Genomic DNA, 20437 nt, shown 5'->3' with positions numbered 1-20437 from the left:
AACGCAGGGAAGGGGCCCATGACGTATTTCCGGTGTATGAAACGCAGGTGGGCGCTCTGTGTGAGGAACTGTTGGTTTCCGGAGCCGCTATCTGGCAGCTAGTCGCTTCTCTCTGGGCTTGTCTGTTTCCGGCTGCCAGTTACACCCCGGTGCCGACCCCTTGTTTTTCCAGTAGGTGAGTGTGAACAGTGAGAAGCCGGGCACAGTGCCTCTTGTGTCTCAGTGAACGGGAGGCAGCAGGGAGCCGCCTGTATGAAGCAGCAGAGCTGTGATGTCATGTGCAGGGGGATGCCCCTTTAATTTCCCAGATCCTCCATGTCTTGCTGACTGCTTTATACTGTATCCCCCATAAATCAGGGAGGATGCTGGGACCTGTGTGTAAATCCTGGAGTCAGCAGAATATGGAGGAAAATGCCAATCCAGTACCATCTACATGCCCACAGGGGCTGTCACTGGTATAGTCATCTATAGAAGGCTCTTTATGTATACAGCTTACAGGGTGGGGTGATTATACATGTTGATGAAGGCTACAGATACGGCATATTAGGGCCCCCCCCCCCCCATTTTAACGCTTCATGTCCCTGTAGCAGTGCAGTAATGCAAGACATCATGATACAGTCCCTTTTATATTGGTTATGCCACCCTGAAAAAACACTTGCCCCTAGGGTTAGAAAAGGAAAATCACAGTCATCAGTCACCAGTTCATGTCCTTGAGTTGTCCTGTCAATAATTTTATGTTTTTTACTGGAAAAGGTGGATGATAAGACAGTAAGGCTGGATGTGTATTACTGCATCACAAGTAAAGTTCACATCAGCGTTCAGCCTTTCCGTTCTCATGCTCCGTTATAGGTGCAGGAGAACGGAATGGACGGATTCGGCACATAACTGAGCCGAACGGAGCCCAGGGGCCCCATAGACTATAATGGGGTCCGTTAGGTTTCCACTCAGATGATTTTGGAGCGGAGACAAAAGTGACAGGTGACAGGTACAAAAACACCCAGCACTGCAGGCTTGGATTTCTGGCCACTGTTGGGTTGCGGTTTTAGCACGACATTACTAGTGATGCTAGGTGTGCTACACTGCACGTGTGTCATGGCCAAAGACACTATGCCGTATTCCAGGAAACCTTTTTGACGGCTCCCACATAAGTTGTTCCCCCGCTTTTCCTAATTTCTTTTTTTATGTAGTTATGCACTGATTTTTCCTGTTTCTACAGATTTTTAATTCAGGAGTTGCATTGTGCCGTTCCTTTTATTGCTTCCTGGAAATAAATCAGTTGACAGTTGGGTGTTATTATTTCCCTTGTCATTGGGCCATGACATTGTCTGAACAGTACTCACAGTGTTGCCCTTATGACAAGACCTCACGTGTTTACATTAAAGGGGTATTCCGGTAGGTAAAAGTTATCCCCTGTCCTCAGGTTAGGGGATATCTATCAGTCCTGCCTCAAGGACCCCCTCCGATCACGAGAACGGGGGCGCCATACCCATTGCAGGCTCCCTGCTTCTCCCTTGAAATGATCGGACTCGCCAGTTGCATATGCACAGGAGCTCATTTCATTTTATGGGCGTCCCGGAGATAGCAGAGTACAGCCCTTGGCTATCTCCGGAACTCCCATAGAAGTGAGTAAAGTGGCCGCGCACTTGCGAGCGGCCGCTCTGGCCATTTTAGTGGAGAGGTAACGGCCAAAGGGTGAGAGAGGCGCTCATAGGGTAAGTAAATAGAGGTACAACAGCTTCCTTCAAAGAGCTGGTGGATACGATAGACTCACCTGTTATGGTTGCACCGAAGTTAAGTGCAACCGTAATGCAGGTGAGCTGTGAGGTATAAAAGGTGCAGGTCGGTGCTGCCAGATGCGTCAAGAAGCCCCTTGGGACGAAGGCCAAGTCGCCACTCGGGTATATATTGGGAAACGTGTCTTAGCTTGTCACTGTGGAGTGATCAAGCTGGTAGACGACCATAAGGCGCATTACCACGACCCGGTACAGTATACAACAAATAAACTTTGTTGTATCCTGTACCGGGTCGTGGTACTGCGTCTTATGATCGTCTACCAGCTTGATCACTCCACAGTGACAAGCTAAGACACGTTTCCTATTTTAGGGGAGAAGCAGGGGGTATGGGGCCACCGTTCTTGTGATCGGTGGGAGTCCCAGCAGTAGGACCCCCACGATCTCTGGATAGGGGATAATATTTACCTACTGGAATACCCCTTTAAGTGTATGCGCCTCTAAAGCGCCTGGTGCATACACTGAACATGTCCATGTACGCTATCCCATTTCACCTAATTGAGGCCAAAAAACTGCATCGGGCTTGTATGCATTGGCATACCTTTTTTTTTAACAAAGTAGAAAATAACTTTCCTATACAGTTGCTGAACAAAAAAAAACCTTATACTTGGCAGTATAATTTTTTTTTAACATCAGTTGATATGGGCGTCATATGCCACTATATGACTATAACATGTTATAGCTCTGGCCGAAGGCTGAAATGTGACGTGATCTCATACATTTACAGCGGGAATAACACAAACAGTTTCTGAAAAGGGGAAATACAAGTATTAGGCTACTTTCACACTAGCGTTCGTCGGTCCGCTCGTGAGCTCCGTTTGAAGGGGCTCACGAGCGGACCCGAACGCAGCCGTCCAGCCCTGATGCAGTCTGAATGGAGCGGATCCGCTCAGACTGCATCAGTCTGGCGGTGTTCAGCCTCCGCTCCGCTCGCCTCCGCACGGACAGGCGGACAGCTGAACGCTGCTTGCAGCCTTCGGGTGTCCGCCTGGCCGTGCGGAGGCGTGCGGATCCGTCCAGACTTACAATGTAAGTCAATGGGGACGGATCCGTTTGAAGATGCCACAATATGGCTCAATCTTCAGGCGGATCCGTCCCCCATTGACTTTACATTGAAAGTCTGGACGGATCCGTACGAGGCTATTTTCACACTTAGCTGTTATATGCTAAAATAATGCAGACGGATCCGTTCTGAACGGAGCCTCCGTCTGCATTATTATGATCGGATCCGTTCAGAACGGATCCGATCGAACGCTAGTGTGAGAGTAGCCTAAATAAGACAGGTGAGCTGACACATCCTCTCAAAGAACATCCACCTGGCAGGATACCTACGGTGCATTTTCCGATGATGTCCGCATACACCCGGAAGTGGATGCAGCGACTTTGGATGGATGAGTCAAGTAGATTCTCTCAGCAGTTTGGCTTGACTTTTCCTTCCGAAGCCGCCATTTCCACTTCGTTTGTTATTGGTGCATTTGTAGTAGGTACAGTATCTGCTCTGCTTCGGAGGCAGCAGCTAATGTGCTGCGCATGCACTGATAGCCACAACAAACCTGCACAAATGCAGGGCCAGGCGAGATGTCGGCCCTGTCAATCAAGGGGACAGTGGCCGGAGCTGCAGGGTCGTGACAATATGGTGCTCCTATGGCTCAGGTCAGCCCCTCGGTGCTCCAATGACCTCCTTTGCATATTAACAAAAGTGTACATTTCTCAGGAACGGTGTCACGTAGAAGAACCATAAATAATGTATCATTTGAATCAGCAGGATCAACCCTACTAGGCGGTATACTCTGGTTGATCCTGGTGACATATTCTTTTTTTGTTAAGAAGTGGCTTACTAGAAGTCTAAACAACTCTGCAGGTGACTAAAAGGCAAAATAACTTAGATTTCAATATGTTTTGTGACATTCAGTCACTTGAATGGGGGTTGAGCTGCAATACCAGGCATAACCCATTGGAAAGAGGAAACACTTTTTTTTTAAACGTATTATCTTCAACTTTTGTTTTGTATTTTTTATTTTTTTTAATAGATCGTTATGTTCGTTAAATTACCATCTATGATGGCATGTGTATAGGAATGATGTATGCAGTATTTATTTGCTGGTATTTATACTTCTCGATTCTTTCAGATGTAAACTGGGACCAGTATCATACCAGTTTATGATGGGCAGTTTGTAGATTTGATCTGGATAGCATTATTCCTTTACATCACTGGAGGCCTGAGTTCCAACACAACCATTGATGACTTCTGCATGGAGCCAGTATGTTCTTCCATTGCATGATTTTCTTCTGGGCACTCAGGTTTAAACTTCATAAAGATGTTCAGATTAATTTGCTTCCTATATGATTATCTCTAGTGTGTGTTTGAGGAGAGGGGCAAATGTGAGCTGTGACCATGTCTGTTGGCCGTACATATGCAACAGGGAAACGTGTGGCTGTAGACGTAAGCGCAGGGAGCACTAGATCCTAAAAACACAGACTTGTAAAAACTGCCTCTTCTAGCGTTCTGCCCTGAAATCTGCTTTGAATAAGGGCTCATGCACACGACGTATGCCTTCCGAGACATACGGTCCATGAGTGGGCCATATGTCCCAGAGCGGCATGCTGCGCACGTTGGGGCGCCCGCTGGGCTATTGTCCCTCACTCATAATATCATATGAGTGCGGGACAACAGTTCTGCAGGCAGCCCGATGCGCACAGCATCATAGTAAGTAACCTATGATGCTGGTCGCACGATGTATGCCGCTCCGGGACATATGGCCCGTTCATGGACCGCATGTCTCGGAGGGCATACGTCGTGTGCATGAGCCCTTATAGCATCACATTGATTTAAACGAGAGTCCACACCATTAGTGCAAATGGAATTTAGTTCCACATCGCAAGGAGGCAAAAAAGAATCAACGTAAGTTCTTGAAGTGGTCTCTGCATGGAGGTTGGAGAAATGCAGATAGTGGTATTAAATAGGGCTGACCAGTGTGGAAACTTCCAAACCACTCTAGAAATCCAGGCTCATCCTCTAACTCCATGGCAAACACAAGTTGGCGTTTTCCAATGCCTAAACATGTCCTAAGGCCTCATGCACATGATTGTATTTTCGGTCCACATCCGATCCACATTTTTTGCGTATCAGATGCAGACCCATTCATTTCAATGGGGCCGCAAAAGATGCATATAGCACACCGCATGCTGTCCACATCCGTTTGTCCGTTCCACATCTCTGCAAAAGACAAGAATAGGCATTTGTAACATGGAAGGGGAAAATGCGGGATCGCAAAAGAGATACGGTCGGGTGCATGAGGCCTAACTCGCACAGTAAATTACTGGCATACTCTGTAGCTGTTCCTGCGAGAGAACCGTCTGACTATGCTGAGAAGTTGACCTGAGAGGGCTGGTGACAGTATCCCACCGAGCAGCCTCACCGCCCAGGTAGAAGAAAACACGCTCACGTGTCTTACTAGCACAGGGGTGGACAAATCTAAGGAACAGGTTAGCCAGTGTGCTGAGGAAGCTGCTACGTTGTTCCGTATTGGGCATGTAGATGTTATAGACTGATGGGTCTAGCACTCAAGATTACCGCATCAGTAGAAATGGAAAGCCTCTTTCAAAACTGAGGGGGAGATATATCAAACTGGTGTAAAGTAGAACTGACTTAGTTGCCCATAGCAACCAATCAGATTCCAGGTTTCACTTTTCACTGCTCCTTTGGAAATTGAAAGGTGGAATCTGATTGGTTGCTATGGGCAACTAAGCCAGTTCTACTTTACACCTCAGTCTTGTCCTGAAGGACCCAGTGTGTCTCTAGATTATATAGACGTTTGTGCATTTGGTACAATGTCACGTATAGCTTGGTGGTAACAGCTAGTCACCAGAGATTGGAAGACCTGGGCCTGCAATTATACCTTATACCTGTGTCTCCAAACATTTTATCTGCCAGTTTTTCTAATCTGATTTTATTTTAAGTCTATTTCCTGAACATGATTATGGGGGCTGCCATCTAGCCTGAGTTGTTCTTAACAGCATTTAGAAAGTATTAACAAAATCACTTTACGGCAGCCCCATGGGCCATAGACACAATGGCCAAGAGGGGACCTCATTGACTTCTATGGGAGAGTTTTCTAGGCATGATGTGTGTCCTGTGCAGAGGTCATTGTACAAGGAAGGAATAGATAAGATTTGACAATCGCCTATTGTGAATTGTAGACCCTGTCGTATCTATACACAGAGGTGATATCTCCTTATCATTACAAGCAGGATTAGAATGACAGATAAGCAGATAACTGCAGTAAAGTGACCTGTACAGACCAATAATAGGTGCCTAATATTAGGCTTAGTGGCCAGTGTGAAAAATGCAGGATTTTATTGTTTTTCGTTTAAATACAAGTATTGACACAGAAAATTAAAAATAACCATCGAAAATTCTATCAAAATATGTAAAACATAAAATTATGATTTAAACAACAGTTTCCCTCTAGTGCAGTGATGTCGAACCTTTTAGAGGCCGAGTGCCCAAACTGCAACCCAAAACCCACTTATTTATTGTAAAGTGCCAACACAGCAATTTAACCTGAATACTATAGTTCAATATAATATATCTTCCATGTAGTTTATCATTTAGCTATTAAAGCCTGCCTACATTCAGTGCGCTGCCTGTGCTGTTTATAGAGCGCTCTGCGCTGATGAATGGCAGGAAAAGTCTAAGGCATATTGGTACACCATAGAGCATATTGGTACACCATAGACTTTTTTCACAGTGCGGGTGCCCACAGAGAGGGCTCTGAGTGCCGCCTCTGGCACACGTGCCATAGGTTCGCCATCACTGCTCTAGTGTCTAGGATTTTTTAATCCCCACCACCACCTAGTGGTACCTGTGAAGAGGTCTATACCTACCTGCTCCGTGACTCTGTGGCTCCCATGCTGTCTTTACTAGACGCCTGGTCCCCATTTGTCGACTTCCGCATGGATGGGGTCACTTGTGCCGCTGCAGACAATGACTGGCCTAAGAGGTGACGTCTCTCCATGCGGCTTGTGAGCCAGCAGTGTTGTGCCACTGGAGACACTGATGTTGCTGCAGCAGAGTATTTCCCCATCCATGCATAAGTCAACAGAGACCAGACGTTCAGTGAGTCTTGGACAACCCCTTTAATTAAATCCGCTTCTATTACATGTTTTCTCTTCAGTGCTTCTCTGGTCAAATTCAGTCCATTATCCAGCACCCCACAGAGAACAGAGGACATTGAGCACTGTCGCTACACATGTCGCTGACACTACACACCCCGCCCATAAACTGTATGCTTGCTGCCCAATGCCATGCCGATCACTCATACTCTACACACACACTTATTGCATAATGCAGGTAAACTTGGTATTTTACATAGGAGAACACACTGACTCTACATACTGGATTTTTCAGTCAGTAATGCAAACTCCATACTGTATATGCCTGTATATACCTGTTAGGTAATATATACTAAAATAGTATATTCTTTAAGGGGTTGTCAAAGAGTTTTTGCACTTAAAAAAATTCTGAGGTCCTGTACTTCTTGGGGAGAGTTATCAAAACTGGTGTCCAGGAAAACTGGCCTAGCAACCAATCAGGTTCCGCCTTTCATTTTTCAGATCTCCTGTGGGAAATGAAAGGTCGAATCTGATTGGTTGCTATGGACTTACTAAACCAGTTTTGATAAATCTACACTTTTATGTACCATAGGCCTCAATGAAGTCATCAGTTACATAACGCCATTAGGCTGAGGCGGGCAGTATCTGCAGGCGGCAGTGAAGTAAGGTCCCAAGGGTATTTATTTTAAATAGTGCCACGTGATGGTATGTCTGTATGGAAATAACGTCACTGAGGCCTAGTGAGAGCATAGGCTTAACAAGTACCAGTAACATGGGACGAAAGCAGAATTGTACTGCTAGGTATCATACAGTTTTATTGATTTTACGGGTTGGCGCTATTAGAGGATATGGCTGTATGGGAAAGGCTTTACACTTGATAAGACCTTATCCTGGTTTTCTTTTCAATTTGCCATAAGGGCAATAAAAAAAAAAATTATTATTCCACTCTACCTATTATTATTATTATTATTATTATTATATTTTTTTTTTTAATCAGATAATTTTTATTATTTTCATATAAAATACATATATATTTGGAATACAAATATAATTATTAATAAAGCAAAGATGTTCAAACGCAGCACGGGTAGCAAATTATACACACAATAAAAGAAAAAAAAGGGACAATTGCTTACATATATGTAAGAAACTAATTCCACCCCACCCCCTTGAACCGCACCCAGCTTGATATGACCTTTAGGCCTCATGCACACGACCGTGGTGTGTTTTGCGGTCCGCAAACCGCGGTCCCGCAAAACACGGACGGCGTCCGTGCGCGTTCCACAATTTGCGGAACGACACGGACAGCCTTCATTATAAATGCCTATTCTTGTCCGCAAAGCACGGACAAGAATAGGATATGTTATATTTTTTTTGCAGGGCCACGGAACAGAGCAACGGATGCGGACAGCACACGGAGTGCTGTCCACATCTTTTGCGGCCCCATTGAAGTGAATAGGTCCGCATCCGAGCCGCCAAAACGGCGTCTCGGATGTGGACCAAAACAACGGCCGTGTGCATGAGGCCTCAGACCTTTACCATTCTCTTAACTTACAGTACCAGTGTCCGTATAAATAAAAGTAATTTGTTGACAACTGTGTTATGTTTTTCCTTTCCTCTAAACCAGGGCTCGACAAATCCCAGGCGCCAGGTCGCCATGGCGACCAGGAATTTAGTCCTGGCGCTTAGGTATTTGTCAGCCCGTTTTCAAAGGTGCCCGGACGATGGGTGCGGAGCTGCCGTTCTGTCCGGAGGCAGCACCGTGTGAAACAGCTCGGTCACAGCACACAATAGCAGAGCCGCTGGCAGCAGGGAGGGGAGGGGCTGGGGAGGAGTGTAATCTGATCCTAGAGTGGAAGCTGCTTCTGCCAGCCCCTCCCCTCCCCGCCCACCAACCAATCAGAGCTGAGGCAAGGCAAGCACTAGCAGCTCTGAGTCACTGACACAAGTACAGGGAGTCTAGAAAGAATCAAATGAGTCTCAGGTTATAGAATCTAAAGATCCGACTTAGTGACTCATTCGATTCTTTGAGTTAAAAGAACCGTGAGTCAGACAATGATAAGATTAAGGGACAGAAGCAGAGAGACAAGAGAAGGGACAGGACACAGTTTAGATTACAGTTTGAATTAACCCTTTAGGATCAAATTGGCTTCTCAAGGAGATTTATATGTTAAAGGCATCCCTTCTTCTGTATCATTCAGTAGCTATATAACTAAGGGTACTTTCACACTTGCGGCAGGACGGATCCGGCAGGCTGTTCACCCTGTTCACCAGGCTGTTTCGCTGGACCACCGCTCTGTCCCCATTGATTATAATAGGGGCGGAGCTCCGGCGCAGAACGGCAGTGCATGGTGAAAGGCCGCCGGACTAAAAGTACTGCATGTCCAACTTTTTAGTCCGGCAGCCTCTCACCGCGAACTGCCGTGCTGCGCCGGAGCTCCACCCCCGTCCCCATTATAGTCAATAGGGTCCGGGGACGGAGCGGCGGTATATGTGACATGGAATACAGCATTATTGGGGAGGCTCTATGGAAAAGTGTGTGTGTGGGGGGGGGGGGGGGCTGCACTATGGAGGAACCTACTAGGGGCTTTATGACGCGGCTCCGCCTGGCTCCTAACTTTTTTAGCTGGCTCCTAGATTCCAAGGAAATTTGTCAAGCCCTGCTCTAAACTCCTTATCTTAAGGTTAATCCTCACATTCGTAATCAAGACGCCTAGATGGTAACCCTGGTGTTGTTACCCACAATCCCCAGATAGATTCAAATTTCTTAAAGGTACCTCTCTTGGTATATATTCCCTTTTCCATCCTTATTAACGTATTCATGCGGGCAATAAACTCCAGCCTGGTAGGCACTTCAGTACTGATCCAGTATTTTGCAATCCGTTTTCTAGCATTATATAGTAATCTGCTAATACCTATTGCTACGCCCCCCACCGATTCATCAATGGATCAGCCTGAAGTCGGATCCTATATATCTCATAGATGATATCTAAGACATCTCGCCAAAAGGGGCCCAAAGCTGTACACTCCCAAAACATGTGCATGATCTGTGCGTCAGGGGTACCACATTTGGGGCATTGAGAAGTGTCTCGCAGTCCCAGCTTGTGAAGGAAAATGGGTGTCCTGTACACTCTATGTACTAAATATAGTTGTGATAGTCTTTGAAGTTCACACAGTGATAACATAGGGCCTTGCTCCAACACTTCCGCCCATTGTGAGTCAGTCAAAGGCCCCACATCTGCACCCCATTTGTCCTTGACCTTTAGTAGGAAGCAGTCCTGATAGAATGGAAGCAGAATTTTATAAAAAGCGGAAATAACCCCTTTAGTATCCCCTCCTTTCCTGATCTGATCCACTATGAGAGATGCCTTTATGGCGAGATCAGTTGCCTTTCCCTGCACAGCCAGTGCATGGCGCAGTTGAAGATACTGGTAGAAACTGGAGTTAGCAATGTTAAATTCCTCCTTTACTTGATCAAAACTCTTAAGGGTCCACTCTACATATTAAAATTAATCTGTCACCAGGATTAACCCTATTAAACCAGACATTCTGCCTGGTAGGGCTTATTATGCTGATTAAAACTAAACCTTTCTTTTGTCTGTATTCTAAACAGCTTCAGAGAGATCTGTATTTATTTTATTAATACGCAAATGAGCAAGTTGGAGCACCAGGAGGCGGAGCTGAACACCCCCTTCCCTTGGTTGACAGGGCAAGACATCAAGCTGAGGGCAGAGCTGTGTCCTAGCATCTACATATCATATACACTATGTACTATAGCTTCACCACACTGAGATCTGCCCAGAAAGCTAATCTACATATTACTGCTTTATTCACAAGCACCATAATGGATTATAAAGACACCGGTAATATGTGATAGCTTATAAGCACCTCTGTGATAAGGCTATAGCTTTGCTCTAAGTGCATGGTTTTGCATGTAGAGATCCCAGCTTTGAATCCTGGAGAGGCCTTTTTTCTTCCGATATATGGTAGCAAGTAAATGCAAGTGCGCTCTTGCCCCATTCCAAAGACTTAGACAACTGGGCCATATTATTTGGGGCTTGGGCCCCGGATCTTTTGAGACTTTAGCAACGCCCCTGTCTCCAGGTGTCACAGGGGAAAATGCCAGTCTTTGATAAATTCCGTTTTTTGTGTACATTTTTTGTCTCACTCTAAAGTAAGAGCAATCTACTGTACCTTCCTATACTGTTAAAGGGCATGCCTATGCATAAAGGGCACTCTTTTACCTTCTATCAGATGAATACATGTAGTCTCCAGGGGGACAGTCCAAAAATGCACATGTGAAATGAATACTGTTAACCTTTCTAATGTTTTATTTTGTAAGAAATTGAGTTGCCTAAGATGTCTCGGCTGTACTTCGGGTCTGTCACATGCAAAAAGATTTGTAAAAATAAAATAGAAAAATAAATTCACACCATAGCATTTTTTACCCCTTTGTGCACCGTTACTGTACATCATGGAGGGCCTTGCCTACATGGTCTATGACGTACAGTGACGCCAGGAAGATGAGGTGGAAACCATATATTGCTTGAAGGGCCTCTGTCAGGATATTTGTACCTATGAAACTTCCTGATCTGTCACATGTTCACTTGGCACCTGAAGGCATCTGTGTTGGTCCCGTGTTCATATGTGCCCACATTGCTGAGAAAAATAAAATAAAACGATGTAAAAAAAACTATTTTTTTTATCACCTTACATCACAAAAAGTGTAATACCAAGTGATCAAAAAGTCATAAGCCCCCCAAAATTGTACCAATCAAACCGTCATCTCATCCCGCAAAAAATGAGCCCCTACCTAAGACAATTGCCCAAAAAAAAAAAAAAAACTATTGCTCTCATAAATAAAAAAAGTATACATCTTAGGTATTGCCACGTCCGTAACGACCTGCTCTATAAAAATATCACATGACCTAACCCCTCAGGTGAACCCGTAAAAAAAAGCGGTGTCAAAAAAGCCATTTTTTTTACACTTTACGTCACAAAAAGTGTAATACCAAGCGATCAAAAAGTCATATGCACTCTAAAATAGTACCGATAAAAGAATGGCTTTAAGAATATGGAGACACTAAAAAATATTTTTTTTCAAAAATGCTTTATTATGTAAAACTGAAACAAACAACCCAAAAAAGTTGTCATATTTGCTATTGTCGCATCCGTAACAGCCTTCTCTATAAAAAAAAATACCACATGATCTAACCTGTCAGATGAACGTTGTAAATAAAAAATATAAACAGTGCCAAAACAGCTATTTTTTTGTTACCTTGCCTCACAAAAAGTGTAATATAGAGCTACCAAAAATCATCTGTACCCTAAAATAGTACCAACAAAACTGCCACCTTATCCCGTAGTTTCCAAAATGGGGTCACTATTTTGGAGTTTCTACTCTAGGGGTGCATCAGGGGGTCTTTAAATGTGACATGGCAAGTTAAAATTATCCCAGTGAAATCTGCCCTCCAAAAACCATATGGCGTTCCTTTCCTTCTGCCCAATGCTGTGTGCATTTTACGACCACATATGGGATGTTTCTGTAAACTACAGAATCAGGGCAATAAATATTGAGAGTTGTTTGGCTGTTTTGTTAGCGGAATTTGTTTTTATTAAAATGGAAAATCTGCCAAAAAAGTGAAATTCTGAAATTTCATCTCCATTTTCCATTAATTCTTGAGGAACACCTAAAGGGTTAATGACGTTTGTAAAATCAGTTTTGAATACCTTGAGTGGTGTAGTTTCTAAAATAGGGTCATTTTTTTGGTGGTTTCTATTATGTAAGCCTCACAAAGTGACTTCAGACCTGAACTGGTCCTTAAAAAGTAGGTTTTGGAAATTTTCTGAAAAATGTTAAGATTTGCTTCCAAACTTCTAAGCCTTCTAACGTCCCCAAAAATTAAGTAGACATAGGGAATGTAAAGTAATAACTATTATATGAGCTATCACTATATGTTTTAAAAGCAGAGAAATAGAAATTTGGAAAGTTGAGAATTTTTAAATTTTGGGGTAAATTTGGTGTTTTTTAATAAATAAAAATAAAATTTTTTAAATCAAATTTACCACTGTCATGGAGTACAATATGTGGCGAGAAAACAATCTCAGAATGGCTTGGATAAGTAAAAGCGTTTTAAAGTTATCACCACATAAAGTGACACATGTCAGATTTGCAAAAATCAGTCTGGTCCTTAAAGGGAACCTGTCATGTGGATATTTAATTATAATCTAACTAATTATATACAATCATTAACTACTAAAAAAGTACCTTAGATGTATTCACTTACTGGTGTGACAGATAGTTACTTAATAATATACACACAAAAATGCCACATGCCGCATGCTAATGAGCTGATTTGAGTCCAGCGTGATGTCATTGAGTCCAGCGTTTATTTAATTAACAGCTATAGCCACTCCCCTGCCCACCTGCTGCTGATTCATATGGAAAATAACTGTCAATCAGCAGCAGGTGGGTGGGGAGACTCAGGAGCTCATAAATATTCAGGACTCATCATTATGAGCTGGAGCTTTTCAATTCAAGATGTTGGCAAATTGACTGGGTCAATTAAAGAAAGTGACCCAGCATTTTGCTAAGAGAATCAGTCACTTATTTATGTTGCCCTTAGTTAGGACACCATAAAACTGGTGACAGGTTCCCTTTAAGGTTAAAAAATGGCCCGGGTCCTTAAAGGGGTTATCCAAGTAATTTTTTTGTTCTTTCTATGTTCCTAACTAAGCAAATGTAACAGCTTTCCAATTAACTCGCTTTATCTCCAGTGGCTGGTTTCTCAGATTTCACTGATGGTCACATGACCTGTGATGTCAGCTTCTCTCCCTGCTATGATAAAGGTCGTTTACAAGCCTGTAAACGAGACGTCACTGTGCTGGCCACGCCCCCCCCCACCCCCTTCACTGCCGTCTACTCTCTGCTAGGATTCTTAACCCCTTCAGCTGCACAGCTCTGCAGGCAGTGAGGAGACAATGCTGGGTACTGGAGCTGACATACTAGAGAGAGCATTGCACAAGAAGGTAGAGGGAAGATCCTATGTGTATTAGCAGTGTCATTATACAAGTGGGACTTGTAGTTCTACACTTACAAGTTGCTGTTGATTCTCCCAGCGCTCAGGGCAGCTCTTGTATCCACTCCCTTAGCAGTGTCATTATACAGCTTGGACTTGTAGTCCTACACATACAACATGCTGCTGAGTCTCCCAGCACACAGGGCAGCTCTTGTATTCACTCCCTTAGCAGTGTCATTATACCACTGGGACTTGTAGTCCTGCACATACAACATGCTGCTGAGTCTCCCAGCAGGCAGACATGTCACTCAGGGCAGCTCTTATATCCACTCCCTTAGAAATGTCATTATACAGCTTGGACTTGTAGTCCTACACATACAACATGCTGCAGAGTCTCCCAGCACTCAGGGCAGCTCTTGTATCCACTCCCTTAGGAGTGCAGGGGGAGGGGCAGAGATTGTTTTTATTGCATGTAAACAAAGGGCCAGAAAAGAACCAGGGAAATATATATATATATATATATATATATATATATATATTATTATTATTTTTTTTTTGCATATAACTTGCTTAGCTCGGTTATATATCAGATTTTCAGTTCTATATATTTTTTTTTTTCATGACTCGGACAACCCCTTTAATGAGTTAAGAGGAGTCATGTCCAGGAGTGATCACGTTTTTCACTGCCTGGCCCTGTCAATCAAAGTGCATCATTCAGACTGAGAACAGGACTTTGCTAGCGTGCAGGCATTTTAATCTTTTTAGCCAAGTACCACAGTCTAGTCGCTTCATTCCCAGTTATTTTTATGCTTTGCATTTTGAGAACGTTTCAGCCGGGAATAAAGATTTGCCATCAGCTTTCTTTTGTGGAGTTTCTCTTATTCTGGCAGCATACACGCCATAAACAGTGGAGAGCTCTTGTGGAGTCACTAGCCTACTAGACACAGCGTCTATTGTGCCTCCAATAAAATAGCAACCTTAGCATTTTGCTTTATTTTCCCTGCTTTGCATGCGGGCCCCATTTCTGCGCAGTATGATCCAGACCCTTCACTGAATACTGAACTTTGTGTCGCTGTGACTTGCAGAAAGCTTGCTCTCTGTCTACATAGCCAGGATCTAGTAGTGGGCTATACTTGATAATTACTATAATGCTGTGTTATCACGTTTTTATCCTACGTTTAATATATACACACAGCATATACAGTTGCAAGATAAAGTACGTGAACCCTTTGGAATGATATGGATTTCTGCATAAATTGGTCATAAAATGTGATCTGATCTTCATCTAAGTCACAACAATAGACAATCACAGTCTGCTTAAACTAATAACACACAAAGAATTAACCCCTTAAGGACATAGGACGTACCGGTACGCCCTATTTCCCGAGTCCTTAAGGACACAGGACGTACCGGTACGTCCTGACTTAAAATCGGGATTCCGGCGCCACGGGGGTTAATCGGAACGGGACGCCGGCTGAAATCATTCAGCCGGCATCCCGTAACAACGCAGGGGGGGGTCATTTGACCCCCCCCCCCCCCCCCCCCCGTGTCGGCGATCGCAGCAAACCGCAGGTCAATTCAGACCTGCGGTTTGCTGCGCTTTTTGCAGTTTCTGATCGCGGGGATCAGAAACTTTAGAGTGCCTAAATTAGATTTTCGACCCCCCCCCCCTGCACGATTTGATGGCGGCGGGTGTCGCAGGCGGTGGGGGCGTTGCGAGAGGCGGGCGGTGCGGCGGGCGGGGGATCGCGATCCCGCCTGCCGCACCGCCCGCCTCTCGCAACGCCCCCACCGCCTGCGACACCCGCCGCCATCAAATCGTGCAGGGGGGGGGGGGGAGATGAAAATCTAATTTAGGCACTCTAAAGTTTCTGATCCCCGCGATCAGAAACTGCAAAAAGCGCAGCAAACCGCAGGTCTGAATTGAAAAAAATTTGACCCTACTTGAATAATCGTTGGCGTCTAGTGGGTTATACTGCTGGCACCCTGGTATAAACGGCTGACATCTGTGCAGATGTGAGCCCTTTAACCCTTTCCATACCGCGGTCCGTACGGACCGCTGTATGGAAAAGGTTAACTGTCATCGGTCAGGGAGCTCCCTCCCTCTCCGATCGGGGGGCTGCTGTGCCTTTGCAGCCCCCCGATGGGAGAGAGCCCCCAGAGAGCCCCCCGAAGCCCCGTCCTCACCCTTCCCCGTCTGCGAAGTTGTGGCAGACGGGGAAGGTTCCCATGGCAACAGGACGCCAATAAAAACTATGAGAAAATTGAAATTTTGCCCACCTTACTTCCCAAAAAAGGTAATAAAAGTGATCAAAAAAGTCGAATGTACGCCAAAATAGTACCAATCAAACCGTCAGCTCATCCCGCAAAAAATGAGACCCTACTCAAGATAATCGCCCAAAAACTGAAAAAACTATGGCTCTTAGACTATGGAAACACTAAAACATGATTTTTTTTTTGTTTCAAAAATAAAATCATTGTGTAAAACTTACATAAATAAAAATAAAGTATACATATTAGGTATCGCCGTGTCCGTATCAACAGGCTCTATATAAATATCACATGACCTAACCCCTCAGATGACCACCGTAAAAAATAAAAAAATAAAAACGGCGTAAAAAAAGCAATTTTTTGCCATCTTACGTCACAAAAAGTGTAATATCAAGCGATCAAAAAGTCATATGCACCCCAAAATAGTGCCAATCAAACAGTCATCTCATCCCGCAAAAAATTTGACCCTACTCAAGATAATCGCCCAAAAACTGTAAAAACTAAGGCTCTTAGACTATGGAGACACTAAACAATGTTTTGGTTTGAAAAATGAAGTTATTGTATAAAACTTACATAAATAAAAAAAATTGTATACATATTAGGTATCGCCGCGTCCGTGACAACCTGCTCTATAAAATTACCACATGATCTAACCTGTCAGATGAATGTTGTAAATAACAAAAAAAGTGCCAAAAAAGCTATTTCTTGTTACCTTGCCGCACAAAAAGTGTAATATAGAGCAACCAAAAATCATATGTACCCTAAACTAGTACCAACAATACTGCCACCCTATTCCATATTTTCTAAAATGGGGTCACTTTTTTGGAGTTTCTACTCTAGGGGTGCATGGTGTCAAAAAAACAGTCCAGCAAAATCTGCCTTCCAAAAACCGTATGGCATTCCTTTCCTTCTGCGCCCTGCCGTGTGCCCGTACAGTAGTTTACGACCACATATGGGGTGTTTCTGTAAACTACAGAATGAGGGCCATAAATAATGAGTTTCCACTTCGTCACCACGACGGCTACAAGGAGATTGACCCCTGACCTCTGTAGGGGCAGGAACAGAGAGAGGGTTTAAATCCCCCCCTCCCACCACCAACACCAGTGTTTCCTGTCCCTACAGAGGACAGGGGCAGAGAGAGTCTCCCTGCGGGGAGATGAAGATATAGCAGAACTTCCTGACACCTACCGGGTGTTCCCCCTGCCCTCCTGCGGTCTCCGTACTAACGCTGGGCAGGGGCGAAGGAGGGAGGCCTCGCTCCATTATTATATGTGAGCCTGCTCCCGGTCGCGATCTCCCGCCGGGCCTGTTTGGCTATCGCCGGGTGCGCGCCTAAGCGCTTCAGGATAACGGCGTCGTCACTTCCGGGTGCCGAAAGGAAGTGACGTCATTCAGAGGCGTCTCCGAGTTCAAATTTTCGCGCGCAGCAGCGCCGATTGTCAGTGTACCGGAGCCAGTGTGCAGTCATGTCGGCTGAACCCCGCTCCCCTGGAGACCCTTCTGTGCCGCCTGTAGTAAGTCCCCTGTGGGGAAGCGCTTTTTTTTCCTTACCCTGTACTTGTCTTTACACTGTACCAGGTTACTTGTTCCTCCTCCTCCACATCTCTGGCTTGGGGCTATATCCTGCTGTTAGCATGTGTACTTACCATAGCTAATTAGGGTTGTTCTCCCCAGGTCACTAAGGAGGCTCAGAGAAAGATCAAAAAACAGTCCAAATGTGTGTCCTGCCTCAAACGGCTACCGGACGACTATCGTAAAAAACTATGTAAGGACTGCATATCTAATGTGATTGCCGAGGAACAGCCTTCTTTCCTTAAAGATCTAAGGTCCATGATCCATGAGGAAGTCAAAACCTCCTTATCTCAGATACCTTTACCCAGGGATGAACCCCCTTCAAAAAGACATAGGGGCCCATCCCCTTCACTATCTGATCCAGAGATTATAGAGGAGGAGGCCTCGTCCTCCAGAACACGGGAGGACGAGGTGGTCTTCTCTGATCTTGAGATTCCAGAATCAGAACAAAGATTCTGCTTCTCCTTGGACGAGATGCCTGACCTATTAAGGGCAGTCCGGGCCACTATGGGGGTCGAAGAAACCCCTAAAGCACACTCAGTCCAGGATGAGATGTTTGGGAGGCTCAGGGTTAAAAAAACCCGTGTATTCCCAATCAATGAGAACATACGGGATATGGTGCTGGACGAGTGGTCCAACCCAGAAAAAAGGTTGGGGGTATCCAGGTCCTTTAGAAACCGGCTGTTGTTTGACACGGACGAAGTTAAAATCTTCAGCGAAACACCAAAAATTGATATCCAGGTGGCAAAGGTCAATAAAAAGACTGCCTTGCCCTTTGAAGACACCTCTCAACTGCGTGATCCCATGGACAGGAAAGCAGATAGCCTCTTAAAAAAATCTTGGGAAGCAGCGATGCTTGTCTTAAAAACAAACATCGCTGCTACCTCAGTGGCAAGATCCATGAAACTGTGGCTAGAGGAACTGGAATCTCGTATCACAGATAATACTCCTAGGGATGAGATCTTGAGATCCCTCCCCCTGTTAAAATCCGCCACAGCATTTATGGCTGACGCCTCAGCGGAATCGGTCAGATTCGCCGCAAAGGACGCGGGACTCTCCAATGCGGCCCGTCGCGCCCTATGGATGAAAAGCTGGTCGGGCGACAACACATCGAAGATGAAGCTTTGCTCCATCCCGTTCTCAGGGGAATACGTCTTTGGGCCCGTCCTAGACCGTATCCTGGAGAAAGCGGCGGACAAAAGGAAATATCCCTTTCGGGCCCCCACTAGCCAGAACAATCCCTTTAAGGGTAAAGGGAAGTCAGGACGCTGGAGTTACCCTAAAGGGGGCAGGGGTAGGATTACCCCCTCCTCCTCCCAGGGTAAACCCTCGGATAAACAATGACGTCAGAGTGGGGGGGAGATTGAAGAACTTCCTGACTCCTTGGGAGTTCATTACCCCGAACCCTTGGGTCCGGGACATCATAAGATCCGGGTACCGGATCGAACTCTCTTCATCTCCCCCAAACCGCTTCATTGTTACCAACCCACATTCCCCCAAAGTACGCGGAAAGATATTGGAAGGAATCCAAAGCCTTCTGGCAACGGACGTAATAATACAGGTCCCGCCAACACAGCAAAAACAAGGTTTCTACTCAAACCTGTTTTTGGTAGAGAAAAAAGAAGGCTCGTTCCGTACGATCATAAATCTGAAAGCCCTGAACAAATTTGTCATCTATCGGAAGTTCAGGATGGAATCCCTGAAATCCCTGATTCCATTGATAAAAAGGAATGCCCTGATGTGCTCAGTAGACCTCCAGGACGCATACTATCACGTCCCAATTCATCCAGAGTCACAAAGGTTCCTGAGGTTCGCCATCCAGGACCACAAGAGGGTAATCCGTCACTACCAGTTTACGGCCCTTCCCTTTGGGATATCATCTGCACCCAGAGTGTTTACAAAGCTGGTAGTGGAGATGATGGCCTTCTTGAGACACAAGGGACTGGTGATCATACCGTACCTGGACGATTTCCTCCTAGTCGGCAACTCAGAGGAAGAACTCAGGACAGACCTGCAGTCCTTTCTGTCCCTTGTCCAGGATCTGGGTTGGTTGGTGAACTTGAAGAAATCAAACCTAGTGCCCTCCAGCACTATCCAGTTCCTGGGCGTTATCCTGGATTCTCAAACACAACGTACCTTCCTTCCGCCAGACAAGGTCAGAAACCTTCAATTAAAGGTCCGACGATTCCAGCACAGGAGGTCCTGTCCTATAAGAGAAGCTATGAGTCTCCTGGGTCTCCTCTCGTCCTGCATCACGTCCGTCCCATGGAGCCAGTCCCACTTCAGATCCCTCCAGTCGTGGATCCTGAGAGCTTGGAACAGACAGCAGGCCTCCTTGGATCAGAAGGTCATGATCCCTCCGGCAGTAAAAACCTCCCTAGATTGGTGGAAGGACACAAGCAATCTGTCATTGGGGGTCGTTTGGGAGAAAATCCCCTACATTCAGGTGCTTACAGACGCAAGCGAGAAAGGATGGGGAGCGACAGTGGGAGACCGTTGGTTTCAAGGTTCCTGGACCCCAACTATCCGCTCTCAGTCCTCCAATTTCAGGGAACTAGAAGCGGTCTGGAAAGCCCTGAAAACCGCAGAGATACTTCTGAGGGGTCAACATATAAAGATTCTCTCAGACAACACGACGACGGTGGCGTACCTATCTCACCAGGGAGGCAC

At 45.3% G+C, this 20437-nt stretch overlaps 1 protein-coding gene across 1 annotated transcript in view; it reads left to right on the top strand.

Moving 5' to 3' along the window:
• The first annotated feature begins 42 nt into the window (after window positions 1–42).
• LOC122932012 (AP-1 complex subunit beta-1) overlaps window positions 43–20437 on the top strand; it is a 125627-nt gene continuing 105232 nt past the window's right edge. The window contains exon 1 of the mRNA XM_044286154.1: window positions 43–175. The gene's annotated coding sequence lies outside the window, so the exon portion shown is untranslated. The remainder of the gene's footprint in view (window positions 176–20437) is intronic.

This window comes from Bufo gargarizans, chromosome 3, assembly GCF_014858855.1.
Source record: "Bufo gargarizans isolate SCDJY-AF-19 chromosome 3, ASM1485885v1, whole genome shotgun sequence".
Taxonomy (NCBI): Eukaryota; Metazoa; Chordata; class Amphibia; order Anura; family Bufonidae; genus Bufo; species Bufo gargarizans.
This window is presented reverse-complemented; position numbering and strand designations above follow the sequence as displayed.